The sequence below is a fragment of the Marmota marmota genome, unplaced genomic scaffold (genome assembly GCF_001458135.2).
Source record: "Marmota marmota marmota unplaced genomic scaffold, marMar, whole genome shotgun sequence".
Taxonomy (NCBI): Eukaryota; Metazoa; Chordata; class Mammalia; order Rodentia; family Sciuridae; genus Marmota; species Marmota marmota.
Window position 1 is genome coordinate 11,676,060 of NW_026000000.1, and position 14,110 is coordinate 11,690,169.

Consider the following 14,110-nt stretch of genomic DNA (forward strand, 5'->3'; position numbering starts at 1 on the left):
GGCTGAGGCAGGAAGATCACAAGTTGGAGGCCAGCCTCAGTAATTTAGGGAGACCTAAGCAACTTTGTGAGACTGTGTCTCAAAATAAAAAATAAAAAGGCTTGGGGATGTAGCCCAGAGCTTAAGACCTCTGGGTTCAATCCCCATTACCAAAAAGAAAGAAAGAAAGAAACAACCCACGAATGTCTCTCAGAATTCAAGGACAGGGATCATGACTTGATGGAGGCTGAAATTCTGGCTCCAACCAGCAATGACCAGGCAGGCTGGACATGTGTTTTGGAAAAATCTGGTTTTTGAGAACTGGCTGCTGAACGCAGAAAGTTATGAGATGGAAAAATGAGGTGGACAAATCCAGGACGGCACAAAGTGCAACTTATGGGGACTTGTAGACAGAAATATTAGATGGCAGGAAGACAGGAGAATCCCTGCATTCAAGGTAGGAGAAAGGGGTTTATATGTTTAGCTAGACAAGGGTGGGCCACGGCCAGCCAGAATGTTCCTGGGCTTTCCAAAGATGTATTAATATGTCAATTGTCAGATGAGAGAAAATCTAGGCATTCAGTGGCCAGCACAAAATGCTGGGTTAACTACCTTAACAACTTGGTAGTTTTTTCCTATAGGGTTTGAAATGTGTGTCAGTGTCACTGGGGCAGGCAAAAAGGCAGTTATGACCAAGGCTGCAGTCATGTCAAGCCTACACCATTTGAGCTTGAACTGAAAACATGCACACAGTGTTTGTAATACTGAGAGAGTCAGGATTAGAGAATAGGTGGGCGCATCTAGAGAGAGAGAGCCTAGGGCTTAAGTCATTGGCACAGCAATACATCAAAGTTGGGGTATAAGGTAGAACAAGAAAAGGGAGCTGAGGAGGAGCAGCAGGAGAAGAGAAACAGGGGTGTTATGGAGATAGGCAAAGGAGGTAATAGGAAGGTGTAAGTCCATGCAAAAACCCACGAGAGGTTATATCAGTGGGATTAGTTGTTAGGTTTGAGGGTCTTTGAAACCTTACACCACCAGTTTTGGTGGATGAAATTAATTGTAACAGGTTCAAGAGTGACAGGGTGAGAGTGAGCATAGACTGTGAATGTAGATAATTTTTTTTTAGAATATTTTTCTGAAAATGAGAAAAAAAAGACATAAGAAAAATAGAGTCAAGAGGATATTTTTAAGTGAAAGATATCTTACTTGCCAAGGTGTCTTACTCTGTTCAGTCTGCTCTAGCAAAATACTGTAGATTGACTAATTTATACACAGTTAAAAATATTTTTATTAGTTGTTCATGGGTCTTTATTTTATTTACTTATTTATATGTGGTGCTGAGGATTGAACCCAGTGCCTTGCACATGCTAGACAAGTGCTCTACCACTGAGCCACAGCCCCAGCACCACACAATACAGTTTTTTTCTCTCAAGTTCTGGAGACTGGAAAGTGCAAGATCAAGGTGCCAGGAGATTTGGAATCTGGTGAAGCCTCTCTCTCTGCTTTAAAGATAGGGCATTCTTGTGTTTTCCCATTATGAAGGAGCAAAATATCCCCCTCAGGCCAGGTGTGGTGGCACAAACCTGTAATCTCAGCTACTTGTGAGGTTGAGGTAGGAGGATCACATGAGTTCGAGTCCAGCCTGGGCAACTTATTGAGACCCTCTCTCAAAATAAAATTATTTTTTAAAAAGGGATGGGGTTGTATCTTAGTGGCAAAGCACTTGCCTAGCACATGCAGGACCTAGGTTCAATCCCCAGTTCCACAAAAGAAAACAAAAAATCCCCTTCAGACCCCCTTTACTTGGGCATTGTGTTACTCAGTTTTGTGTCACTGTGACAAAATACTTGGGAGAAATCAACTTAAAGGAGGAAATATTTATTTTGGCTCACAGCTTCAGTCTATGTTTACTTGAACCAGTTGCTTTTAGGCCTGTGGTGAGGCAGAAGCACGTGATGAGGGAAAGCTACTCAGCTCATGACAACCAGGAAGCAAAGAAAGAGCTTGATTTTATAACAAAGCCCTCCCCACCAACAGATTAAACTGTTAATCCACCAATGGTCAAAGCCCTCATGATTCAATCACGTCCAAAGGCCCACCTCTGAACACTGCTGCATTGGGGACCAAGTCTTTAACACATGAACTTTTTGGGGACATTTAAGATCCAAACCATAATAGCCATTGTTGAAGGGACAGACGAGGCAAGGCACCGAAGATAGCAGGAAACAATTTTATTTGGCTGCAGCCAGGTTCAGAGGGCACAGCTTTTGCTGTAATCAATTAATCCCCCGAACCCCAAGTTCAGATAGTTTCAGAATTTTATACCCAACATGTAAGGGAAGGGGCTCAGAAGTTCACATAAAAGCAGCTTTTTCTTTCACTGTTCTGGGCAAGTTAACTCTTCAAGGACAACACCTGAGAAGGGGAAAGCTTCTTCTCCCCCTTCTTTCCTCCCCTGCCAGCTGTTACCGTGGAGCCCAATTGGTAACTTCTCTATCTTAGAAATGTAGACATCTCTGTGAAGCCCAGCTCAAGGCCAGAGGCCTTGTTAAAGGATTTGTCTTTTTTTATCACATTTTGCATTTGCAAACACACTTCTACAAACTACTATACTGGATACATGTTTGTGAAAAACAAGTAAAGGGGTGTTCAGCACCTGGAGTGTTGATTTCTTCCCAGCCAGTGGCCAAGTGAAATAGGGCTACAGGAAAATAGGAAGTTTAACTACATTGAACTTTTTTGTAGAAACTCTTTTGCTTATAGTTTTAAAATCAATTATGGTGAATATTTCTGGAGAAGCTTAGTGAAGACTCTTTTTGTGTGTGTGTGGAGGAGGGGGTGCCACTACAGCATTAATCCCATTCATGAGGGCTGTGCTCTCCTGACCTCCCAAAGACTCCACCTCAATACCAACACATTAGGGATTAGACTATAGCACATGAATTTCAGACGGACACCAATATTTAGCCCACAGCACAGAGTGTTTAAGGTGGATATTGACCACCCAGTTGATGGAAAAAGATACTGCAGAGGCAAAAAAAAAAAAAAAAAAAAAAAAGGGAGGGATCCTGATGGAAGCCAGTTACCCCAGGGCTGGTGTTGCCCATTGTGTGGGACGTAAGGAGACAGGTGGGGCAGACAGGGGGGCAGACAGGTAGTGAGGTGCTGGTGTTAAATCCAGCTACCAGGAATCCTGTGGAGGCTAGAACTTTTCTTCTTCTTTTTTTGAAATTAGAGCTTTATATTTATACATAGTAGTTGGGTTCATCCCAACAAACTCATACATGCATTGAATTCAATTTCAGTTTATGATTTCTCCCTTTTCCCGCTCTTCCTCCCTCCCCTCTCCCATTCTCCTTGCTCTACTAGATTTACTTTCTCTCACCTATTAATTTATATCTGATTGGTTCTTTCTACCTACGCTTAAAGGGGAAGTCCCCTGTTGTATATTTATACATGCTCTAACATGATTTTTAAAGAATTCATTCAGCATTGAGGCTGGGACTTTTTGAACAGCAGCAGGATGTGGAGCAGCTGTCCATGCTCCATTTACCTGCCTACACTTCCACTAAGAGCATAAGAAATAACACTTAGGTGGCTCACAGATTTGGGCAGATTCTGTGCAGCCATTCCATCTCTCTCCACTCCACATCAGTCAGGGGAAGGCTGGGGATGACTCCCTTTCTTTCTCCACGTATGACAGTGCCCCCATACCAAAACAGCTAGGGTTTAGGATTGGGCATCCTTGGGCATCTACATCTGGTGGCCACTCCTTGACTCCTCAATTGATAAGACCAATAACTCAAGGGACAGAGTGATAGGAGAAGAAAAAACTGACCTCAGTGGAGACAGACTTCATAATTGTGAGCTCAGACTCCCAAAATGCATGATGTCCTGAGAAGGAGGTCCAGGACAAAGCCATGTTGTCTTGTAGGACAGTTACCATGGAAACACCTAAATAAAAAGTCTAGCTTCACTTGTTCTTAATTGACTTTAAAATCACTAATTTTGGAGGTCATAGAGCTGAGCAATATACTACTAATCTCCAACTAGTTTTTCTGTAGATAATGCCTCTGACGTGTGGGTTATGATGTTAATGGTTACCCAAGGTTACTTTTCAGGGATTCAAAATACACATTTGCTGAAAACACTGATTGGGCCTTCAGATGTCCTGTGCTTGACTGGAATGGGATGAAAATGTTTGGTATATTTAGATTTATGTTGTATCTGTCTCCTATGCTGACTTAACCTTTGGGTCAGATTCTACTCAGCTCGGCATGTAGACATGTCAATCATTTGAGAAATATTTTGTTCAGAACTATAATATGGGGTTAATTTGACCTAGAATTGCCTAGTTTCTTTTCTTCCTCTTCAAGGTGTAAGACACCTACCAATCACCATGACCAGAAACACTAGACCATAAAAGGATGAAAAGAGGTGGCAGTTGAGTTCCTGGAAGATCCCTTGTCAAATCCAGGGAAAAACATGAATATCCCTCCCTTTTACTAGCCAGTCTCTGTCTCTCATTATTCTCATCCATATCTATACTCTTCTATTCCCTGAAGTTGAGAAGCTGTTTTGTGACAAGAGCTCCTGCTACTTCATTCTTTGCTGAATAAAGTTCTTTCTTCTCCTATCACTCTGTCCCTTGAGTATTGGTCTTATCAAGTGGCAGCAGAATCAGACGTCTTCTTGTAGGACCTGTTTCAGAAGCCACAGATTTTTGGTTATGGCAGTTACTGAGGGCCTCCTAGGTCAAGGGAGGAATGACCTTATTACATGTGGCCACCTTTGAAAATGTAATCGGCTGCAAGCGCTCCTAAATGAATGTGCAGCCTAAATCACAGTCCATCCCATTGATAAATGCTTTCCCTAACTTTTCTATCCAACTTGACCAATGAGGCGAGGCAGAATTATTCCCACCTGCAAAGGCAGACTTCAACCTTTTGGATCTGACAGATCAGAGTTCTCATTCCTGTTCTGCCACCTATGAACTAAGGGGCCTTGGGCACATATCCTAATTTCCCAAGTCTTATTTTCATCATTTTAAAATTATGAATGGAGCACTCTGGTGCATCCCTATAGTCTTAGCTATTTGCACCTGTAATTTCAGCTACTTGGGAGCCCGAAGCAGAAGAATTGCTTGAGCCCAGGAATTCGGACCAGCTTGGACAACATAGGACCCATGTTTCTAAAATAAAATAAAATGCGGATGATAATGTTCCGGGTTGCTCGCAACTAAAACACTCAGGGGTTACTCCAGGGGAACTGAGCTCACTGGGTTGCGAGAAACAACCACACAAGAGACAGAAATACCTTTTTTCTTTGGGGTTGCTGTGACGGCTCCTCTAACCTTAAGGGTGGGGGGTGTGTGTGTGTGTGAGAGAGAGAGAGAGAGAGCGCCCACACATGCTGACCCCTTTTATTGAGAAGCTATTCAAATGAGATGAGGCAGGGGGTCAGGTGTCAGGGGGCTGAGTCTAGCTTCATGATGTCTGCTGTCAGCAGGTTGACTGACATCTAGGAAGGCCACACCCAAGGGCAGAGTAAGATAAGGGGACACGAAAAGGGTGTTTCCATGGAACATTCTATTCCAAACAGGGCAAGGGATAATATTACAAAGGAACAGGTGAGCATAGCTCCACCCATGGGGCTGTAGGAAGATACGACCATGCAAAAAGACACCGTCCGTGCCTCGAACCCAAGAAGGGTGGGGCAGTCTGGCATGACTGCTGCTGATGCCTCAATCACCCAGCCTGGGAATGACTCAGGTGCAAGATTGGTCTCCCACAATAATGACATTTCTTTTAAGAAAAACAAGTATTTATTGATCACCCACTATATGCTAGGCCTTATTCCAAACACTTGGCTACAGTTGTTGACACCCCACCACTAAAAAAAACAAAACAAACAAACAAAAAAAAAACAAAAAACTGCCCAGGAGCTCACATTTCAGGTGGCTGTGTCCACCTGAGCTATTGAGAGAATTCAATAGACAATACATGAAAAGCACACACAGCCCAGCCTGACTCACAATCACTGTTTGGGAAAGCAGGTGATCATCATCTTCATCATCTTCACCGTGACCATCATCATTCATTCTCCTGTCTCTGATGCTCTACATCCTATTTCAGGCAAAATAAACACATTCCCACAAATGATGATGCCCATGAAGGGACCTTGAACTTCATAGTAAGAGTCAGAATCCTTTGGGATAAAGAAAGAGAAGGATTGGCTGGCAATAAAAGTAAGAGCCTTCCAAGCACTTCATCATCAGCGCTGTAATCACTTAAGAAAGGTTAAGTCAACCATGAAATTAACAAGGAGCAAAAGTCTGTGTTCCTTCCACTCCAATCTCTGTGGCTGGGCTTCATGTTTGTTGAGATAAATGTCCCTCAAGAGGTTACCCTGTGCCTCTAAGGGGAGCATCCCTTCTGGGAGATATTCCTTGTTAATGTTAAAGTGCAGACTTCTGCTGCTGTTCCAGCCCTGACAGTTGAGGACTGAGTGGAAATCTCCCTCCTGCAGGCTAAGACCACACAGAGAGATGCCTTCTAATTCTCTGAAAAGAAAGGTATAGCCTACTTGTAACTGACCTGCTCCATTGCCTGGACTGCCGTGGAGGAGCATGGGGCAGGGGTGGAAATGCAGGCCTTCTCTCTGTGGTTCTGCCCGACTCTGGTCTACCCCATCCACTCCTAATCAGTGCACCCAGCCTCCAGCCTCTGATTGTCGCACCCACACCATCTGCTTCCAACCAAGTACTCGTGGGACCTGCCTTGGGCCTCATGCCTGTGCTATAAAACCCTGGGATAGTGGGCATGGCCTCCACCTGCACATCTACAATGGGACCCTTGATCTTTCCTCCCAAATAAGGCACCCATAAAATTTCATCATTACTGAAAATCTTGGAAGATGATACAAGGGGAACTATTTTTATATGCAAACACAGCCAAGAATGCAATTTCAGTTAATGTTGCCAGATTGTCAACCCACGCCCCTATCACCTTCAGACCTACTGGTAAACTTTTTTGCTGCAGGGGTTAGTAGGGTTGGAGGGGTCCAAGACTTCTGGGTAAAGTCTCTACCCCCAGCCTGACATCCAAGTTTTCTCCTCTGCTTATCCCTTCCCCATCACTCCAACCTCTGCCCCTTGCTGCTGCTACTCGTCAAAGACCCTACTCTTCTCTGCCTCTGAGATCTGTAGTCTTATACACAATGAACTCCTCATCCCTAAAGGGGAGATGGGAAGGAAATAGCATGGTCCTCTGTATGCTTATAGCCAGCTCAGGCTAATATGTATTGCTGGAACAAATGAGTCCACACTTCAGTGGTTTATGATGCAGAGGATCTTTTCTCACCCACATTGAAAGTCCACTGCAAGTCGGCCTCAGATCTGCTGAGGTCTGCATCATTAGGGACTCTGGATAAAGAGGCAGACTACACCTGGGACATGATGGGCTCATGAAAGGGGGATAGGAGTGACACAAGATGAGCATAACAGCTCTTCATATTCTGCTTGGGGGTGGGGGAGGCAGAGACCACTTCCACTCAGAACTCTTTGGCCAAAGCAACACCATCTCCAGCTTTCTGTCATGGGTGGGAAGTACCATATTGATGGGGGAGGGCTGCTGGAGGGATAGCAGAGACCCTGAACAATTCACACAACTCACAACAGGCCACTCCTGGGCTGGGGCTTCCTTATGCTGATTCCTTTGGGCCCCATGAGAGAGGCAACTCCATTATGCAGGTATAGACAGAAATCAGGGACCAGGTGAGTAGCAATCTATTCAAGCATGGATTGGGACCAGAGTGACCTGGGCACTCTACAGAGATCTCAGCCATAAGCAAGGTAAGCAGAGGGACAGACAGTGCTCAAGGAGTTGGCTTGGAGGCAGGAGAGCTCAGGTGACAGTGAGACTATTCAGGAGGGGCAGGGAGCCCACAAGAAGGTAGGGTAGGGTTGTCACTCGAGGAGTTCCTGGAGAGTGATATCTCAGCTTGTGGACAAATGGGGTCCTTGGCTTTCAGTTAAGAAAGGAATCTGAGCATGTGCCAGTCAGAGACATGGATTTATTTAGGAAAATAAGTACACATTTAAGGCGAGATGCCGGCCATCTTGAGGGTGAGCAGCTTTTGAAGGTAGAGCAAGGAATTCAATACATTCAAGGAAGAATGCTGGCTATTTCCAGAGGGAGATACAGCAACACCTTGGTGTGGGGTGTTAGTTTTTATAGAGGGACAGTTCTAGGACTGGACTAGAGGTAGAGTCAGGGTGGAGTTATACAATTCCATGCCAGTTTTCCCTCTGCTTGAGTATGGCTCACATTACTTTTTGCAGGCAAGGGCATGGGTCAAGGGTGTGGCCTACGGGTGTGGGCTTGGCTGCTCTCCAATGCTTGTTTTGCATTTCAAAAGTTCATGGGCATTTCCTGCATTCCAATGGCACTTCTTTTTTTGAGACTCAGTCTATTTTTCTTTTTTCCAAATTCCTATCTCAGATTGACCAAAGGAGTGATGGAGTGTCCACAGGAGGCATGTGGGACCCCAGGAAGAGGGTGACACAATATCCCTGGTGGACCATTCTTGCCCTGCAGGCAGCAGTTGGCAGCTCTGGAAAGCCCTCCTGGCTCACCTCTCCCCACCTCCCACCAGCCTCTCTCAGGATCTGGGGAGGACTTTTCTGATGGTAGTGAAGCCAGATTTAAAGTTAGGTAGTCAGTGTAGTTAGATAAATCGGGTCTAATACCGAGTGAAATCTAAAATGGAGGCCATGCTGAGAATGATTCCAGGAAACGCAGGACAACTCATGGAATGTTAATGAAGTCCTGAAAAGGCCTTAGGCCAAAGTACATCCCAAAGAAGTGTTAATGAAGTCCTTCCTGCTCAGACTACTTCTTTGGCCCACCTGTGTCCCACCCCTCGGGCCTTCCCACCTACATTCCATCACTGAAAGAAACTATAAAATGGAGAGACAACCGCACTTCCATGGATTCCACCTCTTGGGTCCCCTTCTTCCTCCGGGAGAAGTCTTTTCTGCTGTCCTTTAATAAACTTCTAATTTCTACTCTGACCTTGCCTCTGCGTGCTTCTTTGGTGTTATTCTTCAACATTGGGGAAGCAAGGACTCGTCACCGGTCAACAGCGGTAACAGTAGAAGAGACCTGCTCTTCTCATTCTTGTTTCTCCTCTGTCATTCAGGATTTCTAGAAGGTGGCCCAGCTGCCCAAATGTAGGAGACAGGATCCACTGTCCCAAGGCTAAAGGCTTCTGCTTTATGGGTGTTCCCTGGACTTGTTGGGGCTACTCCCCTCACCAGCCACAGTTCATTCAGTGAACTTCAGCAACATCTTTCTCCAGGGTCCAGGGTCCCCAGGTAGGAAGAGTTCCCTTCCTCAGTCCAAGCACAGCCACTAGGCCCTTGAGCCCATGAGTTGGAAGAGGAAGCTTAACTGCTTCCTGGAGTTACCAGACACAGAGCTCCAAGGGCCCTCAGGAGTTCACAGGAGACCATGCACACACAGACCTCCAGGGAGGCTCCCTTAGACATGTAGCAGAGAAAATGAGGACTGAGTTCAGAGCTGTATGTCCCAAGTTCAAGTCCAGCCTCTGTCATTCATGACTTTGTGCCCCTGGGGAATTGACTCAATCTCTCTGAGAATCCATAAAATTGGAGTGGAGCTGTCTCTACCACAGAGGAGTGATGAGAGGAATATACTGTCCTTTCCTGTCCCACTGAATCTCTACTTACCTTGGCAATTGAGGTTGATGCAAAAGAAACAACACACTCCCTCCTGAACCACACACTTCACATCCCAGCAGAGGCTCTCCATCGGTCTAAGTTTTCTGTTGGCCAGGTGGCACCCCTGAAGGGACTGTCACTCTGCTTCTCCTGGGAGCTTGACTGGAGGACTGACCGAGGCCTTTATTGTTTCCATCAACAAATCACCCAGGGACCCTGAGGAGGAAACCAGAGTCCTGAGCAGTGTCAGAAACGTTCTGCTGACCCCTTCTGGTAAGATAAGAGAAACGTCAGCATCAGATCTTGCCTTGGGTACAAAGAACCTAGAGAAAGATGTTCTGTTCCAAAATGCTGCATCATCCACAATCCTACTGGCTCAGAGGACAGCGTCATGGGAAAGACCTGGACATTGATGTCTCAGAGTTAGAAAATGAACATCGGCATCCCTGTTTTTCTCTTTCTTTTTTGCACGCACACACAAACAATTGATATTAGGGAAGAGAAATGTGTCTTTGGGGAAAGACAAGACAAGGATTTCTTTGGCCAAAAGGACATGGTACCTCCTAAGAACTGGCAGAGCACTTGCATTCTCACCTTTTTTTAATGCCTCCTAGGGATTTCACGACCTGGGAAAACAGCCCAGAGTCCATATTCAACAGCGTCAAGACCATCAGGTGCTTTTGAAATATACACCTGTACTATGTTCTGAACCAAGTCAGATCTTTCTCTCTCTCTCTCACTCTCTCTCTCTCTGTGTTTCCTTTTTTGGGGAAGGGAGGTACCAGGGTTGCTTAACCACTGAGCTATATCCCCAGTCTTTTAAAGTTTTTTATTTTTTAAATTTTAGACAGGGTCTTACTAAGCTGCTTAGGGCCTCAGTAAGTTGCTGAGGCTGTCTATGAACTTGAAATACTCCTGCCTCAGCCTCCTGAGCTGCTGGGATTACGGGTGTGTGGCCACAACACCTAGAAAAGTTACTGTTGTTATTATTATTATTACTATGTGTCACTGGGGATTGAACTCAGGGTCTTGAGCATGCTATGCAAGTGCTCTGCCACTGAGCTACATTCCCAGCTCTACTACATTCAACTATATTCTAAGAAAAAAAATAATACACAAACATGTTCTGTTTTTTATTATTATTTTTTTTAAGAGAGAGAGAGAATTTTAATATTTATTTTTTTTTAGTTTTCGGCTGACACAACATCTTTGTTTGTATGTGGTGCTGAGGATCGAACCCGGCCACACGCATGCCAGGCGAGCGCGCTACCGCTTGAGAGCCACATTCCCAGCCCCATTTTTTTTTTTTCAATTTTTTTTTGGTGGTGGTGCTGGGGATTTAATCCAAGGCCTTGTGCATGCGAGGCAAACACTCTACCAACTGAGCTATATCCCCAGTCCAGTTCTGTTTTTTAAAGCAAGGAACCCATACAGATGCAGCAGAAGTCCTACTGCATTTCACTGCATTAGCCACCTGCTCCTTGTCACCAAGCCTTAGGTCTCACCAAAGGTGGTGAGGTTACTGCTTGGTGTGCGCATCCCTCTTGACTGTTTTTAGTTAATTTGCTTTGGCATGCTTTGGGCTTCATCTATGAATTAACAAAAATGGCTAACGTGAATTGTGTCCTACATGTTCATGCTTCTGCAATTTGCTTCCTTAAGACAGTATTATTTTTGGAGAACTTATCTATATTAATGCAGATAGGATGACCTCATTTGTAAACTATAGAATAGTGAACATTTATTTCCATTTTTCCATGTTGATAGACATTAGTTTTTTTATTTTATACATTTGTGTTGCTCTTAGAGACATGGCTAAATAAACATCCTTGTATAACCTTTTTTATGTATATGTGTTGGAAGTGAAAATTTTTTGGTCAAAGAGATTGCACATTTTAATATTAGTAGCTATGGTCATTTGTCTCCAAAAATACTGTACTTACAATACTCCCATCAGTTCTAAATATCATTAGTATTTACAGTGTTTGCCAAACTAATGAGTGAGAAACGTATCTTGTATCTTGTGGGTGCACATTTTTTCATTTCTCTTGGTTGTTTGTAGTTCCTCTTCTTTGACTTGCTTGTCCACATCCTCTTACCTCTGAGTTGCTGGATTTCATCACTGACCTATGGAGGACTGTTTTGCCCTTTAAATGTGGCTATGTAGTCTCCACTTTGTAACTTGTCTTTTAAGTTTGCAGTTAGTCTTTCATCACAGAGAAACTTCTTGTTTTTAGTTGGATTTGGACAAATTATTAATCCTTTATTTTTTATTGGACATACTATTTTTTAAAAAATGAACATATAATAATCATACAAATTATTTTTTCTTTCACAAAAATACATTAATTGTACACATTTTGGGGTACAGTGTTATATTTCAATACATGTACACAATGTGTAATGATCAGATTAGGGTAATTGGCATATTTCAACTGTTATCATCTTTTCTCTGGATATTTTATAGATTAGTGATTTGTGTATTAAGAATGACTTTCTGGACTGGGGTTGTGACTCAGTGGTAGAGCGCTCGCCGACCATCGTGCAAGGCCCTGGGTTTGATCCTTACACCACATAAAAATAAAATAAAATAAAATAAAGGTATTTTTAAAAAAAGAATGACTTTTCTACCTCAGTACATTTTTTTTCTTTTTCTTTCTTTCTTTCCTTTTTTTGGGGGGGGAGGGGCAGGTACAGGGGCTTGAACCCAGAGCGCTTAACCACTGAGACACATTCCCAGCCCTTTAAATATTTTACTTAGAAATTGGGTCTTGCTAAGTGACTTAGGTCCTCCCTAAGTTGCTGAGGCTAGCTTTGAACTTCCGATCCTCTGGCCTTAGCCTCATGAGCCACAGGGATTATAGGCATGTGTCATGGTGCCCATTTCAATACATTTTTCTTCACTTATGAATATATTTTAAACTCCTTTCTTTAAATTCTATAAACTTTTTAGGACAGTTCTGATAAACATATCATCTGGATTTTAGTTTGTGAGATAGATACCTGCCTTTATGATATTATAAGTGTGTATTCAGTTAACCCAGTACCATTGTTTTGAATAAACCATATTTTTGAGGTCTTTTAGTTTATAGGAAATTCCTTGAATGGAACAGTTTTAGGACACTATTCTCATTCAAAATGAATATCTATTTCACTTATTTATCCTTACATTTTCATCTCCTATAGTAGTTTACTATATATTTTTTGTGTACCACAGAAAATTCCTACCTCATTGCTTTCCTTTTTTATAACTGTCTTGACTATTATTGCGTATTTTTTTCTTTGAATATTAGCCTGTCAATTTCATAGGAAATATCCAGTTTAGTTGTAGTTGATGCTGAATTTAAATGCCACACAAATTTTTGGGAAAGCTGACATTTGTACCATATTTAATCTTCCCAACAAGGAATACATCATGTTTATTTTTTTATTTTTGATTAAAATAGAGACACTATATTTTGCAATTTTCTCCATACAAATCCTGCCCAATTTTGTTGGGTTTACCTCCAGTATTGCAACAGTGCTGCTATCATGAATGGCATATGTCCTATTATTATAATTCATCATTGCCGATACGTAGTAGGGATTGCTACTTTCAATTTGTCCTGGTTATTTTTACATTTTATTAGTTCAATTTTCTAGATAGAAATTCACATTGTCTGAAAAAGTTAGGCAACATTTCAGGGTAAACCTTGTACTCTTTTATGCATTTCCTTCCCATAATTCTTCATCTACTGGTATTTTCTTGCTCATTTTGATAAGTCATGTTTTCCTATAAATGTCTCCATGATTACTGTGATTTCAAACCTTTTTATAATGCATATATGTTGGCCTACCATGACTTATTTAATTTCCTTTATCCTCCTTCATCTTTTTGATACTTTCTGTTTCTGTCTTCTCTAGTTTGCTTCCAAGGGCCTGACCAGGTTGCACAAACCAAGGCGGAAACTTGCATTTGCAGCAGAGTCTTGCCCAGCATCTGTTCAAATTCACAGTGCCACTGTGTTCCAAGGGCCTGCTTTTTTTTTTTTGCTCAAGGTGGACATAATACCTTTTTATTTTATTTATGTGGTGCTGAGGATGGAACCCAGGGCCTCACACATGTGAGACGAGTGCTCTACGGCTCAGCCCCAGACCCAGCGCCTTGCTTTGGTTTTAATGCATTAATGGTATGAGGTATTTTAATTTTCCTAATGAATATTTGATTTCTACTTCATTACTTTCTGCTTTCTTCTCTACCAATCACTTATTTGACATTTTTTTTGGGGGGCTTATTTTAATGTTGGCAGACATGTTTTTGAACTAGGAGGGTAATTCATTCATTTCTAATCTTCCTTTTCTCAAATAAATGTATTTAAGTCTCTGGATACCGCTTTGAAAATATTTCAG